The sequence below is a fragment of the Theropithecus gelada genome, chromosome 7b (genome assembly GCF_003255815.1).
Source record: "Theropithecus gelada isolate Dixy chromosome 7b, Tgel_1.0, whole genome shotgun sequence".
Taxonomy (NCBI): Eukaryota; Metazoa; Chordata; class Mammalia; order Primates; family Cercopithecidae; genus Theropithecus; species Theropithecus gelada.
The window spans coordinates 76,577,793-76,594,031 of record NC_037675.1 but is presented as its reverse complement, the minus strand read 5'-3'; the positions used below and the strand labels follow the sequence as shown (position 1 = coordinate 76,594,031).

The window sequence follows — 16,239 nt, the reverse complement described above, 5'->3', positions numbered from 1 at the left end:
TGCCTCCTCTGTTCCAGTGTCCCACCTGTGTCAGCCTAAAGTAGCCTCTCATCCCTCTGAACTTTTTCACCTGGACCATTTACTTTGGCATTTAATTATGCATTATTTTGTGTTATTATTTAAATGTTTTATTGTATAGGCTCTGTCTCCCCAACTAAATTACAAGCCCCCAGAAGTCAGGATCAGCTTTTCATACAGCCTTTTTTTTTTTTTTTTTTTTTTTTTTGAGACACAGTCTCACTCTTGTCGCCCAGGCTGGAGTGCAGTGGCGCGATCTCAGCTCACTGCAACCTCCACCTCCCCGGGGTTCAAGCGATTCTCCTGCCTCAACTTCCCAAGTAGCTGGGATTACAGGCACCCACCACCACATCCGGCTAATTTTTGTTTGTTTGTTTTGTGTGTATTTTTAGTAGAGACAGGGTTTCACCATGTTGGCCAGTCTGGTCTCGAACTCCTGACCTCAGGTGATCCACCCCCCTCGGCCTCCCAAAGTGCTGGGATTACAGGTGTGAGCCACTGCACCCGGCCTTCATGCAGCTTTGTATTCCTTCCAGCACTCAGCATAGAACTGTGCTCAGTAAGAGTCTAGATCCTGCTGAGGAGCACCACAGGAAAAGATAAAATGCAATACAAATTTTAAAGTCTGAAGAAATAAAAGAAAACGAATGCCGTGGCTCATGCCTGTAATCCCAGCACTTTGGGAGGCAGAGGCGGAGGCAGGAGGAGCACTCAAGCCCAGGAGTCTGAGGCTGCAGTGAGCTATGATTTTATCACTGCCGTGCGACAGAGCAAGACCCTGTCTCTAAAAAGAAAGGAAGAAAACTCGAAATAAATATTCCAAATGTGGCTTCTCCACAGAAGTTATTTTCAGCAAGTGGGATTCATTCTGAGCTCAGCTGCCTTCAACCCTCAATCTTTCTGTAGTGTCTAGCCCAATAAATAGGCGACCTATAAATATTTAATGGATGAAAGAAAGAATGAAACCCCATCTCCGTCAGTTAAAGTAACTTGGACAAACTATCTTAACTCCTCCAAACCTCAGTTTCCTCGTCTGTAAAATGGGAATCATTCTTGGAGCGTTTACCCCAGAATTAGAGACATGTGAGGCATCTCTCACTGTCCCTGGCACATGAGAGCTACCATAGTTATTATCACTGTTATTATATTCTAAATCTCTCATGGGAAATGGTTCCAGCAACTTGAAAATAAAGGACATAGCCACTAGTCTGATGACTTTAAGGTGGAAAATTGCTGCATAAGATGATCAAAACACCCCTAAGCAACCACATGGCCCACAGTTTTCTGCATATTGCTATTTACCAGGTTTCGGGGTTACGCTTTGTTTTTGCTTGTGGCCAAGTTGGAACCCCCGTGGTGTCTTCCTATGGAACTCAGCTTACCGTTGCTGCGGGGGCCCACTTTTCCTTTCTTTATTAAGAAAAGGAAACAGGAAATCGAATGTAAAACCCTCCGACGGTTAGTATCACACCAAAGTTGTGAATTTAACCACACCCCCGCCAGGAAATGAAAGTACAGTTCTCACAGTGATGTTCCCTCACCTTTCATGGCCCACATGGTATTTTTCAGATTTTAGTTAGATAGGGTAGATTAAAGGGCTGAATTTTGGGCAGTGGGCTGTCATTGGGTAATTGTTGATTTGGGCATAGATTAGCACACAGATTTAATATTGTACTACTTGAGAAGGGTCTTCCATTTGCTCTGTGGCTTATGGCTGTATCACATGTCACAAACTTGGGGGTTGGGGAGGTCCGTGCAGTGGTAGGACCATGGCTTACTGCAGCCTCGAGCTCTGAGACTCAAGTGATCCTCTCACCTCAGCCTCCTGAGTTGCTGGGGCAACAGGCATGAGCCACCGAGCCTGACCACATAGTGTATTTTAACATTTGTTTCAATTGTCAACATTTAAAAACAGAGAAGCCAGGCATGTTAAGTCACACTGAAATCTCAACACTTTGGGAGGCTGAGGCAGGAAGATCAAGACCAGCCCAGGACTTTGAGACCAGCCTGGGCAAAATAGGGAGACCTCCCCCATCTCTACAAAAAATAAAAATAAAAAAATTAGCCAGATGTGGTGGCACACGCCTGTGGTCCCAGCTTTTTGAGAGGTTAAAGTGGGAGGATTGCTTGAGCCCAGGGGGTCAAGGCTGCAGTGAGCTGTGATTGCACCATTGCACTGCAGCCTGCGCAACAGAGCAAGACCCTGTCCCCCCAAAATAAAATAGGAATTAAAAACAGGGAGATTGCACACATGTGCACATGCACACACATCCATTCTGGATTTACAGACTCTCCTGTGGAAAAATAGTGATAGTGGGTTATAGACGCCACTGTTAGGTGGGCACGTGTCTTGGGTTTGGTGCAGCAGCCTGCTGAACTCATTTGCTTCACCTGCCTGCCCCCAGGGCAATTGAGATTCCAGGCTTATGTCTTGTGTATATGAGAGGCATTCACAAATCTGCCACTCCTAGGAGACAGATATAGTTTCCTGACACCTCAAGCCTGGCCTTCTGTATATTCAATCTTTCGCTTTCACCTTCTCTTCCCTGCGTGAGTCTCCTGATTCCAAGTCACTAGTCCTGGCAACCCCAGAGATGGACAGATGCCTAGCCTAGGCATAAGGAAAGTTTGCCATTTCTTTGCTCCACCCCAGGGTAGGTCTGTATGTGAGAGGTATCTACAAGGAAGCTTTGGAAAAGCAAATCAATTGAGGGGATATAACATCATCAGGTCACCCCTGAAACTGCACATTTTCCTTCATTGATGTGTTGGAACTCTTGCTTTGCCACCCAACACTCATTCAGGCTTCTTCTGGCAACTGGATTCCTATTTTCATCTAGGAAATTACCCTTCCTCACTCCTAATCTCTGTGTATTAAGTGCAGTTGACTCTACCTCTCCCTCCATAGATGGCCTGGCCAATCAGAGCACTGCTCAATTCCTCTGCTACAGTGATTGGTTCAGAGGTGGGCACATTACCCCAGTGAAACACAATGAGACCTTTGCTGGGATTGCCCAGAGAGAAGCATGTGCTGTTTTCCACTAGACTTGAACCTGACCACATACAGACCTAGAGCTGCTATCAGCCACCTTACATGAGGAGCCTGAGAATTGCACCGACAGTGGAGGAGAGCCCTACTTAAAGATAAACAGAGATGGGGTCCTGGAGCCCTAGATGAAGCCTTGCCTGGTGCAGCCTACCTTGTACTTTATAATTCTACAAGCTGCTCCCTAGAGAAACTAGACCAGAATGTTTTTAAGTTTCCTACCTGAAGTCAATTTTCCCTAAAAAACAGGCACCAGGTGGGAGAGGGTGAAAAGGGGTACACTTTTTTTTTTTTTTGAGATGGAGTCCTGCTATGTTGCCCAGGCTGGAGTGCAGTGGTGCGATCTCGGCTCACTGCAACCTCCACCTCCTGGGTTCAAGTGATTCTCCTGCCTCAGCCTCCCAAGTAACTGGGATTACAGGTACCTGACACTATGCTCGGCTAATTTTTTGTATTTTTAGTAGAGATGGGGTTTCACCATGTTGGCCAGGCTGGTCTCAAACTCCTGAACTCAAGTGATCCACCTGCCTCGGCCTCCCAAAGTGCTGGGATTGCAGGCGTGAGCCCCTGCATCTGGCCGAGAGGTACTCTTTTTATGTACCTTTCAGGTGATTCATTATGTTTCAGTAGGAGCCTCCAGAGAGCCAAAATAAATGGTTAGTTTAGTTTAGTTTTTGTTTTTCTGTTTTTGTTTTTGTTTTTTTTGAGACAGAGTTTTGTTCTTGTCACCCAGGCTGGAGTGCAATGGCATGATCTCGGCTCACTGCAACCTCCACCTCCCAGGTTCAAGCGATTCTCCTGCCTTAGCCTGCCAAGTAGCTGGGATTACAAGCTCGAGTCACCATGCCCGGCCAGTTTAGTTTGTTTTTATTTTTCTGCACTGGATACTCCTAATCAAGGTTTGTTGTTTTTTAATTATAAAAGTAATACATGTTTCTAAAATTCCAATAATCAAGAAGTAAGTAACACTAATAAAAAAGTAAAGTCTTCTCTGCCTTCTCCCCTGGAGCCACTTTTTAGAAGTAGCTTTGGGGAGTAATAATATTGATGAGAATAATCACTAATGTTTATAAAGAGGTTACTGTGTTCCAGGCATCACTGTAAGTACTTTACATCTGTTTTCACATTGAATGTGTGACATAGAAATGTTAAAGTTGCAAAGCTAATAAAATCCAAATAATCTGACTCTAGAACCCAGATTTGTAGCCACCAGACTACACTGCCTACAATTAGATGTTTACTCATAAATATACACATATACATATTTAAACCACAATGAGTTCATGTTACACATTCTGTTCACAATCATCTGTTTTAACTGACGGTCATCTTTGACATCACTCAATGTCACTTTCCTGTTAAGAACATCGAGCTCTTGGCTAGGAAAACTTTCCTGGACACAGATGACTTTCAGGATGGCAGCCCATTCATTTGGGAGTTGAGCTTTCCCTAAGGCCTCCAGCAAATGGTAATAACCCTCATGTCTGAAGCAGGTGACAAATGGAAAACAGGTGGGCATCAGCCTTAGGATATTGAGCTTTAAACCTATTGGTCATTGGTTGAGAGATGTCCATGTGTTACATGCCCTTTGAGGGCAGAGACTATGCCTTAGACCCAAGTATATTTCCAGAGCCTAGTACAGTGTGCTTGGCATGGCTGGCACAGAGTAAGTGCTCAAGAAACATTTATTGAGTGAATAGATAAAGAGACCACTTGTTGAAAATCACTTTGGTGCAGGGCATCAAGAAATGAGACTCATGCTGAGTCCTCTGTGGAGAGGCTCCTATGCCCTAAAGGTGAACACAACTGACATGGATTCATAAGCATTTGTTATTAATGATGTCATGCTGATGTTCAAATAGGATTTCTACATAGTTTTTCATTCTTATACACTGAAGTAAAACAAATAACTTGCATACCATCAGTAGACAGTTTTAAAAGGGCATCTGGGCCAAGCACGGGGGCTCACACTTATAATCCCAGCACTTTGGGAGGCCTAGGTGGGTGGGTTGCTTGAGGCCAGGAGTTTGAGACCAGCCTGGCCAACATGGTGAAACCCCATCTCTACTAAAAATACAAAAATTAGCCAGGCGTGGTGGCACGTACCTGTGGTCCCAGATACTCAGGAGACTGAGGAGGGTGAATTACTTGAACCCAGGAGGCAGAGGTTGCAGTGAGCAGAGATCATGCCACTGCTCCAGCCTGGGCAACAGAGCAAGACTCTATCTTAAAAAAAAAAAAAGCATCTGGTCCACCATAAAGGTGGTATAGAATGGTGGTTATAAGTTTGGGATCTAGGTAATCCCAGCACTTTGGGAGGCTGAGGTGGGTGGATCACGAGGTCAGGAGTTCAAGGTCAGCCTGGCCAAGATGGTGAAACCCCATCTCTACTAAAAATACAAAAATTAGCTGGGTGTGGTGGCGGACATCTGTAATCCCAGCTACTTGGGAGGCTGAGGCAGGAGAATCGCTTGAACCCAGGAGGCAGCGGTTGTGGTGAGACTATTGCACTCCAGCCTGGGCAATGAGAATGAAACTCTGTCTCAAATAAATAAATAAATAATAAGTTTGGGATCTAGAGTCAACCAGCCTAGGTTCAAATCATCCTCGCTCTAACATATAGTAGCTGTGTGGTCTTGGCATGTTACTTAATCTCTCTGTGGCTTTATTTTCCCATCTGTGAAATGGGCATTATAAGAGTACCTACCTCACAAAGTTGTGGGGGTTACCTGAGTTGATGGATATAGAACTTTTTTTTTTTTTTGAGACCAAGTCTCACCCTGTTGCCCAGGCTGGAGTGCAGTGATGTGATCTCAACTTACTGCGACTTCTGCCTCCTGGGTTCAAGTGATTCTCATGCCTCAGCCTCCCAAATAGCTGGGACTATAGGCACATGCCACCATGCCTGGCTACTTTTTGTATTTTAAGTAGAGGAGGAGTTTCGCTGTATTAGCCAGGTTGGTCTCGAACTCCTGACCTGAAGTGATCCACCTATCTCAGCTTCCCAAAGTGCTGGGATTACAGGCATGAGCCACCACGCCCAGCCTGGATATAGAACCTTTAAATGAGCAATAAGCATGCAGTCAACATTCAATAAATATTAGCTAGTACCCTTACTATGGAGAGCCCTGTTACTTGACTTTTAAAAAGAGACCAAATTAAATGATGATATGAGATCTTCTGTAATTTCTCCCTCATCATGTCCCATAAAGCCAAATGTGCTACTGATTTTGAAATATTGTACATGTTGAGCACAGAATATATTGTTTTAACTTGTTCTCATCCCTGGAAGGCGTTCCAATTCATTAATAGTTTCTTGGCAGTTAAAGCACATGCCTTTCTGGTAATGCTGCCTAATACACATAATCCCTTTAATACCCACCCACTGAGTATAGCGAGTCCTCCCTCCTCCTTGTCATTAGCTGTAGAATCTTCTCTCCCTTTCCGCTAAGTGGCCCAGCGTCATCACATTCAGGGGGAGCTACTCTAACCACTGCAGCTGTTCTAAAATTGCAAGTGTGCCAACAGCCATCTTCCTTTCCTCTCTAGTCCCTCAGGCTCCTGTTCACGCAGGCTCTCTCCTTCTCCCTCTCTGTCACAGCGGGCTATCTGTCAGGATCCATGAGCCTAAGAAGGCACTGTCTAAAATTCTGAAAGCTGGCCGGGCACAGTGGCTCACTCCTGTAATCCCAGCACTTTGGGAGGCCAAGGTGGATGGATCATTTGAGGCCAGGAGTTCAAGACCAGCCTGGCCAACATGGTGAAACCCCGTCTCTACTAAAAATACCAAAGTTAGCCAAGCGTGGTGACAGGCGCCTGTAGTTCCAGCTACTCGAGAGGCTGAGGCAGAAGAATGGCTTGAAGCCGGAAGGCAGAGGTTGCAGTGTGCCAAGATCGTGCCACTGCACTCCGGCCTGGGCGATAGAGCGAGACTCAAAAAAATAAAATAAAATAAATAAAATAAAATTCTGAAAGTTTCACAAAAATGCCGGTTATGTACCCACCTTCCCCATTGCAAGTTTGTTTATTGATTGATTCATTCATTCATTCATTGAGACGGAGTCTTGCTCTGTCACCCAGGCTGGAGTACAGTGGCGCAATCTCCACTCACTGCAACCTCTGCCTCCCGGGTTTAAGCAATTCCCATGCCTCAGCCTCCTAAGTAGCTCAGATTACAGGCATGCACCACAATGCCTGGCTAATTTTTGTTTTTGTACTGTTAGTAGAGACGGGGTTTCACCATGTTGGCCAGGCTGGTCTGGACCTCCCAGCCTCAAGTGATCCACCCACTTCGGCCTCCCAAAGTGCTGGGATCACAGGTGTGAGCCACCACTTCCAGCCCCCACATTGCAAGTTTATTCTGGAATAACATCATTATTATTTTGTTATCATGGGGCAGACTCTGAGAAGAGGAGACAAAGGACTTAGGACAACAGTCCATGTATACACACACACACACAGCTCTATCTTTGGAAGATAAGTAGGCAGTTTTTGACACAGTATTAAATGAAAATATTTTGAGCAGTGATGCCTTCAGAGTATAGAAAAGCTAGGTCCTACTTTAATGAAGCCTAATAAATGAAAATGTAAATATTAAAACGGATGAATTAAATGGTGATTAACTGTCTTATTAAAAATTGCTTTGTATATATAGGCAGTATTAGGGATGTAATTAAATAGTCTCTCTCAGTGCATTTGAACCTGATTTATAGCATGAGGTCTCTTTTAATCCTATCTCCATTTCCTCAAAAATACCGATGTCAGCTACCACCAGAATTGCCGAGCTGAATTCCCTGACCCAAGGTGGCCCAGTTTAATTCGGTCAAGTATTAGGCATTCAGCCTGTTGAATCCTCTCCTGTGCCCAGGTCCCTAAGGCCAGTCTCACCAGGGTGTGGCCTGGGCAGAGGGGGCAACCCGCCCCGTGGAATGGAGCTGCAAGGTTCTGATGGTCATTGTAGAATCACAGCTGGCTTGGCAGTTTCTTGGTGGGACCAAGGGGAAGACATAGATGGAGGCATGTGGTCCTCCAGGAACGACACGGAGGTCCGTATACAAATTCTCTACTCTTACCCCACAGATGCTTGCTGGCATGGGAGTGTAGAAAAGGCAGGCCCTGCCATAGATGATGGGAAAAATGCTGGGAAGTTGCTGATCCGTGGTGGTTGATCACCATGGTGGGACGGGTACCTTGCTAATGGTTCCATCCACTCAATAGTGCTACCTGCATGATACAATGGTGGGCAGGACAGGCCAGGTCTGTTCTATGCCCCACTGTTTGAGGCTTTGGAGACAGACGATTGCAGGCCCACTGGTTTTACTCATGGTCAGACTTCCCAGGACCTGGCCTTTCCTCTTCAATGTCACTGTCATTTCCCACAATCCCTATCCCTTACAACATTTGAGAAAGGTTTAGTTAAAAAATGTGGCCTCTTCCCCAATTCCTTCATTCGGCAAATACTTATCGGGCAGGCTGAGCAGTAGGCCCAATAAGGAAATGCAGTCTTGGCTGGGCGCGGTGGCTCATGCCTGTAATCCCAGCACTTTGGGAGGCTGAGGCAAGGGATCACTAGAGTTCAGGAGTTTGAGACCAGCCTGGCCAACATGACAAAACCCCATCTCTACTTAAAAAAAAAAAAAAAAAAAATTAGTTGGGCGTGATGGCATGCACCTGTAATCCCAGCTACTCAGGAGGCTAAGACACGAGAATAGCTTGAACCCAGGAGGTGGAGGTTGCAGTAAGCTGAGATCGCGCCACTGCACCTGAGCCTAGGTGAAGGAGTGAGACTCTGTCTCCAAAAAAAAAAGAAAAGGAAATGCAGTCTTGTCTTGTAGAACCCCAGGAAAGATTGCAGAGCATTCAAGCACTGCAGCAAGGGTGAGCAAAGATGGAGTGGAAAGGCACCTGATCCAGGTGTGGAGGGGTTAACACGTCCTGCTTGAGTTGAGGCCTGAAAGAAGCTTTGGAGTTTTTCAGGGGAAAAAAAGTGACGGGGAAGGGCATTCCAGGCAGATGGAATGGTGCATGCTAACACACAGAGGATGGGAGAGTTCAGCACATTTAGCTTTAAGGTGCCAAGGGCAGGATTCAGTGGCTCATGCCCATAATCCCAGCAATTTGGGAGGGTGAGACACGTGGATCACTTGAGCCCAGGAGTTAAGACCGGCCTGGGCAATATGGCAAAACCCCGTCTCTACAAAAAAAAAAAAAAGGTAGAAAAACTAGCCGGGCATGGTGGCACATGCCTGTGGTTCCAGCTACTGGGGAAGCTGAAGTGGGAGGATGGGAGGATCCGTTGAACCCAGGAGGTCAAGGCTGCAGTGAGTCGAGATCACACACTGCATCCCAGCCTGGGTGACAGAGTGAGACACTATTAAAAAAAAAAAAAAAAAAGATGCCAAGGAGTGGAAAGAGGAGAGGGCTGGTGTGAAGGCTTGAGAGGATTGCAGTTTGAGCTGATCCAGAGAAATAAGCAGGTCCCAGGTTGCAGAGGGCCTTGTCTATCTGCTAAAGCATTTAGGTTTTCTCTAGAGAGAGAAACGAAGGGTCACGGAACAGGCTAACCCAGTGGGATCACAGGATTTGTGTTTTAGAAAGGACACTGACAGCACAGTGGAGGGGCATTGGAAGGCAACAAGCAGACCACCAAAGAGCCAGAATGGTGAGCTCCTGCCCCTAGCCATGGTTGGGGGAGGGCATGAGTAGCAAGATTCTGCCTAAATCAATTATTAATAAGCGACGCAGTGATTCATCTCTACTTTCCCCATTCCTAGCTTCATTTCACCATCCAGCCCCTACGAACCCTGACTTCGATTCTAGTTCATTTCTGTTTCCTTCTTCCCTTAGCTGCTGCCTTCACTGGAATTCTCTAAGGCGCCTGTTCAGCCCTATGGAAACGGCTGCCAGATTCTTCTGTTTTCTTCATGGACAGCTCCCAAGTTTTTCTCTCCAAAATCCCTTAGAAGTGCTTTGGCCGGTGGAAGAGAGGGGTCTTCAACGCCTTTCAAAGAGCAGCTAAGAAACAGTGGCTCAGTGAAGTTGCTAGTTATGGGAACGCCACCTGCTGTGGGAGCTGCCAGTGACGGGAAGCCCAAATCAGCAAGATGAGCCCCAGCCACAGGCCTCACATTCTGGCAGCCTCCACGAGCCAGGAGGTGTCCACGCCAAGTCCTCATTCCCCTGGTGATGCCTTAAGGGCTCCATCATGTTAGCCAGAATATACCCTGGGAGATTATATCTGGGAGACACGTAGCTCAACAAGTACGGGATATCTTTTCCCGGCTGGTATTGGGGGGACAGGATGAATATCTGTGTGCTAAGCTCACTGAGATCTGCTAGGCTTGTTCCCTGTGAATAATTTATATTTCGAGAAACCTAGTACTTTCAAATTCATACAATAATGAGCTGTGTTATATTAGGATTCTATTATATGTTCACCTATCAAAATTTATACCTAAAATATTCACATTCAATATGGGGAGATACAAAGATAATTTAGATACCATATATGACTAACTCTAGAAAACACATATCCTTTTTTTTTTTTTTTTTTTTTTTTTGAGACGGAGTCTCACTCTGTCGCCCAGGCTGGAGTGCTGTGGCCGGGTCTCAGCTCACTGCAAGCTCCGCCTCCCGGGTTCCCGCCATTCTCCTGCCTCAGCCTCCCGAGTAGCTGGGACTACAGGCACCCGCCACCTCGCCCGGCTAGTTTTTTGTATTTTTTTAGTAGAGACGGGGTTTCACCGTGTTAGCCAGGATGGTCTCGATCTCCTGACCGCCCGTCTCGGCCTCCCAAAGTGCTGGGATTACAGGCTTGAGCCACCATGCCTGGCCCCCTTTTTTTTTTTTTAAGAGACAGGGGTCTCACTATGTTGCCCAGGCTGGTGTCAAACTCCCAGGCTCACGCAATTCTCCTACCTCAGGTTCCCAACATGCTGGGATTACAGGTGTGGGCCACCATGCCTGTTCAGAAAACACAGATCTTAACATAATACACAATAATCACAATAGCAGGAAACATAAGTTTTGTTTTATTTTGTTTTTTAATCAGAAAGACAACATATCCAGGTGAAAAATTTCCCCAGTGATGTAGGAAACGCCATCGTCTGCCATCAGCCCGTCTCTAAATTCTCACTCATGTTTGTTCATGTAGCTGCTACTCCTAATTCCAGATGAAAATTTCCTGTCGTTCAAAGGCAGAGCCGTTTGTGTGTGATTTATGCAACCCCTGGGTTCCATCAAAATGAAAAGAGTTACTGAAATAGAAGTTTTTCTTATTGCCATGCCAACAGCAGACCCACAACCTCAGCTTACAAACACAATCTGTGCTAAAGCCCAAAGCACATACCCTCACGTGCCTCCATCAGAAAGATCTTTCCATTTCCTTCAAGAACAAACCTCCTTCACGTACAATATCCCTCCCAGTAGCATATGTAGGCCTCATTCCTCAGGGAACTTGCAGGAACACACACACACACACACACTCCTCCAACACACACCTCCTTTCTCATTCTCCAGAGACCCAGGGGTGTGTGTGTGAATGTCTGAACTGATGACATATTGTGACAGAGGACGCAAGACAGTGAGGCACAGCCTCAAAGCAATGCAGGTCACAGCAATAGGCTTTATATAACCCAGAGCCACGGAGAGACCCAAAATAGCAGCCTCCCTGCTGCTCAGTTAGTCTCCTCCATCAACCAGGGATAAAATTAGAGCAGGCGCTGACGTGCACCTGCGTCTGCACAGGGACTCCAGGGAGACAGTGAGAACAGGCTCGACACTCTGCCATCGGCCACGCAGACTGCCAGATTTTTCAGACCCAATCTGTTACCAGACAGAACCGTGTGCGTGTGTGCGTGTGTGTGTGGTACGCGCGCGCATGGTTGTACATGCGGACCATGTGGAGCCCTGCTCTGAGGAGAACATTTCAAGGGAATGGCGGGGAAGTTTGGCAGCATGGGGCTTTGAGAAGAATGTTCCAGGCTTTTTGGGGAAGAAGTCAGTCCCCACATCCAGTCTCCATTTTACATCATAGTTCCTTTTTGCCGCCCTCCCTACCACTTATCTCTGGCCTATGTGGGGTCAAGTTTGGCTGGGACATCCTCCCTCTAAGACCTCGTTCTGCCTGGGACGTCCTGCCTCTAAGACCTCGTTCTGCAAAACAAACAACAAACTAAAACAAAATCCTACTGTGTTTATTTCAATTCAACCAAACACACACAGTCTGAAGAGTAAAAGCTTGTGCCAAGAGGTCCGGAAGAGAGACGGGCTGGTGAATGTGGCTGAATGTTCTGCAGGCCCCAGGACCCCACTTTGCCTGGAAGCCATGAACGCCGCTCACATGTGGGATTGGCAGAAATCCTGTCCTCCCGGGGCAGCAGGTGATTTGTTCTTTTTCTGCTTGAGGGAAAACAAGGCAGAATAATATTCCCCCCAAAAGATGCACAGTTAAAGGTTAGTTATTTTGGTCAGTACATACCAGATATGATACAAATTTCAAAGAAGGAAGCATGGCTGACCCCAGGAACCAGAGACCAGATAAATAGGTACAAACTAGATGGAATGAGACAAGACTGTGTTTTGTTTTGTTTTGTTTTCAGGAAAAAGCCATCATCCCACACTATGGCCTCTGAAATTCTACTATTACACATTCATTTTGGGAAGTTTATGTTCTTGGACTTCCCTCGGAAGTAAATACTTTAGAAGCTGGCCATGGTGGCACAGGCATATAGTCCTAGCTATTTGGGAGACTGAGGTGGGAGGATTGCTTGAGCCCAGGAGTTCAAGGTTACAGTGAGCTGCAATCGTACTACTGCACCCCAGCCCTCTGGGTGACAGAGCGAGACTGCCTCTCTACAGAAGTTTTTTGGCCAGGTGCAATGGCTCACGCCTGTAATCCCCACACTTTGGGAGGCCGACGCTGGTGGATCACCTGAGTTCAGGAGTTCGAGACCAGCCTGACCAACATGGAGAAACCCCGTATCTAATAAAAATACAACATTAGCCAGGCATGGTGGTGGGCACCTGTAATCCTAGCTAGTCGGGAGGCTGAGGCAGCAGAATCGCGTGAACCGAGGAGGCGGAGGTTGCCGTGAGCCCAGATCACACCACTGCACTCCAGCCTGGGCGACAGAGTGAGACCCTTTCTCCAAAATAATAATAATAATACATAAATAAATAAATTAAATAAAAATTTGTATGGGCCGGGCACAGTGGCTGACGCCTGTAATCCCAGCACTTTGTGAGGCTGAGGCAGGTGAATCGCTTGGGCTCAGGAACTTGAGACAAGCCTGGGCAACATGGCAAAACCGTATCTCTACTAAAAATACAAAAATAGCCAGGCACGGTGGTGCACACCTGTAGTCCCAGCTACTTGGGAGGCTGAGGCAGGAGGGTCACTTGAGCCCAGGAAGTTGAGGCTGCAGTGAGCAGTGACTGTGCCACTGCACTCCTGACTGGGTGACACAGTGAGACCTTGTCTCAAAAAAAAAAAAAAACAAACAAACAAATTGCGGGGGCCGGGCGCGGTGGCTCAAAGTAATCCCAGCAGTTTGGGAGGCCGAGGCAGGCAGATCACGAGGTCAGGAGATCGAGACCAGCTTGGCCAACATGGTGAAGCCCCATCTCTACTAAAAATACAAAAATTGGCCGGGTGTGGTGGCACGCATCTGTAATCCCAGCTACTCAGGAGGCTGAGGCAGGAGAATCACTTAATCCAGAGAGTCGGAGACTGCAGTGAGCTGAGATGGCACCACTGCACTCCAGCCTGGTGACAGAGCAAGATTCCATCTCAAAAAGAAAATAACAATAATAAGAAAAATAAAAAAATTTAAGAAGGAAAAAAATACCTTAGTGAGTGGTAACATATTCAACTATTTCACATGGAGGTATCCATAATTTATCCTTTTCCTTTTAAGGTAACCCACATAAATCCTGGATTCCCATATAGCCCAGGATCTGTGCAGTATCATTTTCAAAAAACAAAACAACATACACGCATGTGCAAAAGCACACACACACACACAAATCTAATTTTTAATGGCCAGGTGTGGTAGCTCACGCCTGTAATCCCAGCATTTTGTGAGTTCGAGATGGGTGGATTACCTAAAGTCAGGAGTTTCAGACCAGCCTGGCCAACATAGTGAAACCCCGTCTCCACTAAAAATACAAAAAATGACCTGGGCATGGTAACACATGCCTGTAATGCCAGCTCCTCAGGAGGCTGAGGCAGGAGAATCACTTGAACCCAGGAGGCAGAGGTTGCAGCTAGCCGAGATCGAGCCACCGCACTCCATCCTGGGCAACAAGAGCGAAACTCCATCTCAAAATAAAATAAAATAAAATAAAATATTTTTTAAAATAATTCCCGTTTTTATTTAAATATTGAGAAAAGCAACAAAAAGGATCTGACAGCAAGCAAAACCACACTCTGAACTTCCCTTTTCCCTCCTCCAAGTCTTCTTTTTTTTTTGAGATGGAGTCTTGCTCTGTCACCGAGGCTGGAGTGCAGTGGTGTGATCTCGGCTCACTGCAACCTCCGCTTCCCAGGTTCAAGCAATTCTCCTGCCTCAGCCTCCCGAGTAGCTGGGACTACAGGTGCGTGCCGCCACACCCAGCTAATTTTTGTATTTTTATTTTATTTTATTTATTTATTTTGAGACAGAGTCTTGCTCTGTCGCCAGACTGGAGTGCAGTGGTGTGGTTTGTATTTTTAGTTTTGTATTTTTAGTAGAGACCGGGGTTTCACCATGTTGGTCAGGCTGCTCTCAAACTCCTGACCTTGTGATCTGCCCGCCTTGGCCTCCCAAAGTGCTGGGATTACAGGCATGAACCACCATGCCTGGCCCCCTCCTCCAAGTCTTATAGCTGCTCTGAGCCCTCTAAAAATTCCAGATACCCTTAGATATTGCTCTCCCTCTCTCAACCTCTCCTTTAGCTCTTTATTTTTGTGTCCATTGACCAGCATCTCTGACCTCTTCTAGTCCTCTCCAATCTGCTCACTCTGGCTTCTTCACGCACAAAAAGGAAGCAGCTGAGGCTGACTCAGTAAGCAAGAATCTGTTCCCCCTTCAAAGTCTAGGCATAAGGGTTCAGAGACAGGGCGGCTACTCACCCTGCTAGACCAACAGGGCTGTGGTGCTGTGTTGGGTGGGGTCAGGGAGATCTCTGAGGAAAGGACTTTGCTAAAGGAGATGGGAAGGATGGGGTGGAGAAATGGAGTGGAGGGAACTTCAAAGTGAAATTTCTGTCGTTTGACAGTTTTCGTCTTTGGCCTACCTCGTACAGTCACCAAGAGTTGAGACCAAGAGCTTATTGAAAGTACACAGTACTTTGTCTTAGTATTATGTCCACCTTTTCTGTGCTCCCTGCCCACTTTCAACCTCTGATCTCACTATCCCCACTGAACATTGGCCCCACTGGATAGCTCCACTGCTACTGAACAGGTTTCTTCATGCCCTTTGTTCATGAAGAAACTTTGTTCGTGACCTTCTCTCTTTCTTTCTTTCTTTTTTTTTTTTGAGATGGAGTCTCTCCCTGTCACCCAGGCTGGAGTGCAGTGGCACAATCTTGGCTCACTGCAACTTCTGCCTCCCGGGTTCAAGCAATTCTCCTGCCTCAGCCTCCCTAGTAGCTGGGATTATAGGCGCACACCACCATGCCCGACTAATTTTTGTATTTTTAGTAGAGACAGGGTTTCACCATGTTGGCCATGGGGGTCTCGAACCCCTGACCTCAGATGATCCCCCTACCTCAGCCTCCCAGTGCTGGAATTACAGGCATGAGCCACCGCACCAGGCCCCTTCTCTCTTTCCATAATGTTCTTTTCTCTCTTCCCTCTCCCCTACCCACTTGTCTCCCTTCTTGGCAGCCTAGAGAACTTAAATTCATTCTTCAGTACACAGCTCAAAGGCTACCCACCCTGGCACTTTCCCCTTCCCTTTCCTCTCACCCTCTCACACATGGTATGCAGAATTCTGAGATGGCCTCCAAGATTTCGGTCTCCTGGTGTACACATCTTACATAATCCCCTCTCCTTGAGTGTTGGCAGGATTTGTGAATATGATGGGATGTCACTCCCTTGATTATGGTAAAAATCATTTTGCAGATGTAATTAAGGTCCCTAATCAGCTGATTTTGGGTTAATCAAAAGGGAGTTTATTCTGGGTAGGTCTGTC

General features: G+C 46.5%; 1 long non-coding RNA gene across 1 annotated transcript in view; it reads left to right on the top strand.

Annotated features, from left to right (window-relative positions):
* LOC112629269 overlaps positions 1 to 10,484 on the top strand; it is a 30,732-nt gene extending 20,248 nt beyond the window's left edge. Inside the window, exon 2 of the long non-coding RNA XR_003120562.1 lies at positions 9,911 to 10,484. This is a non-coding gene — a long non-coding RNA (uncharacterized LOC112629269). The remainder of the gene's footprint in view (positions 1 to 9,910) is intronic.
* Positions 10,485 to 16,239: the final 5,755 nt, after the last annotated feature.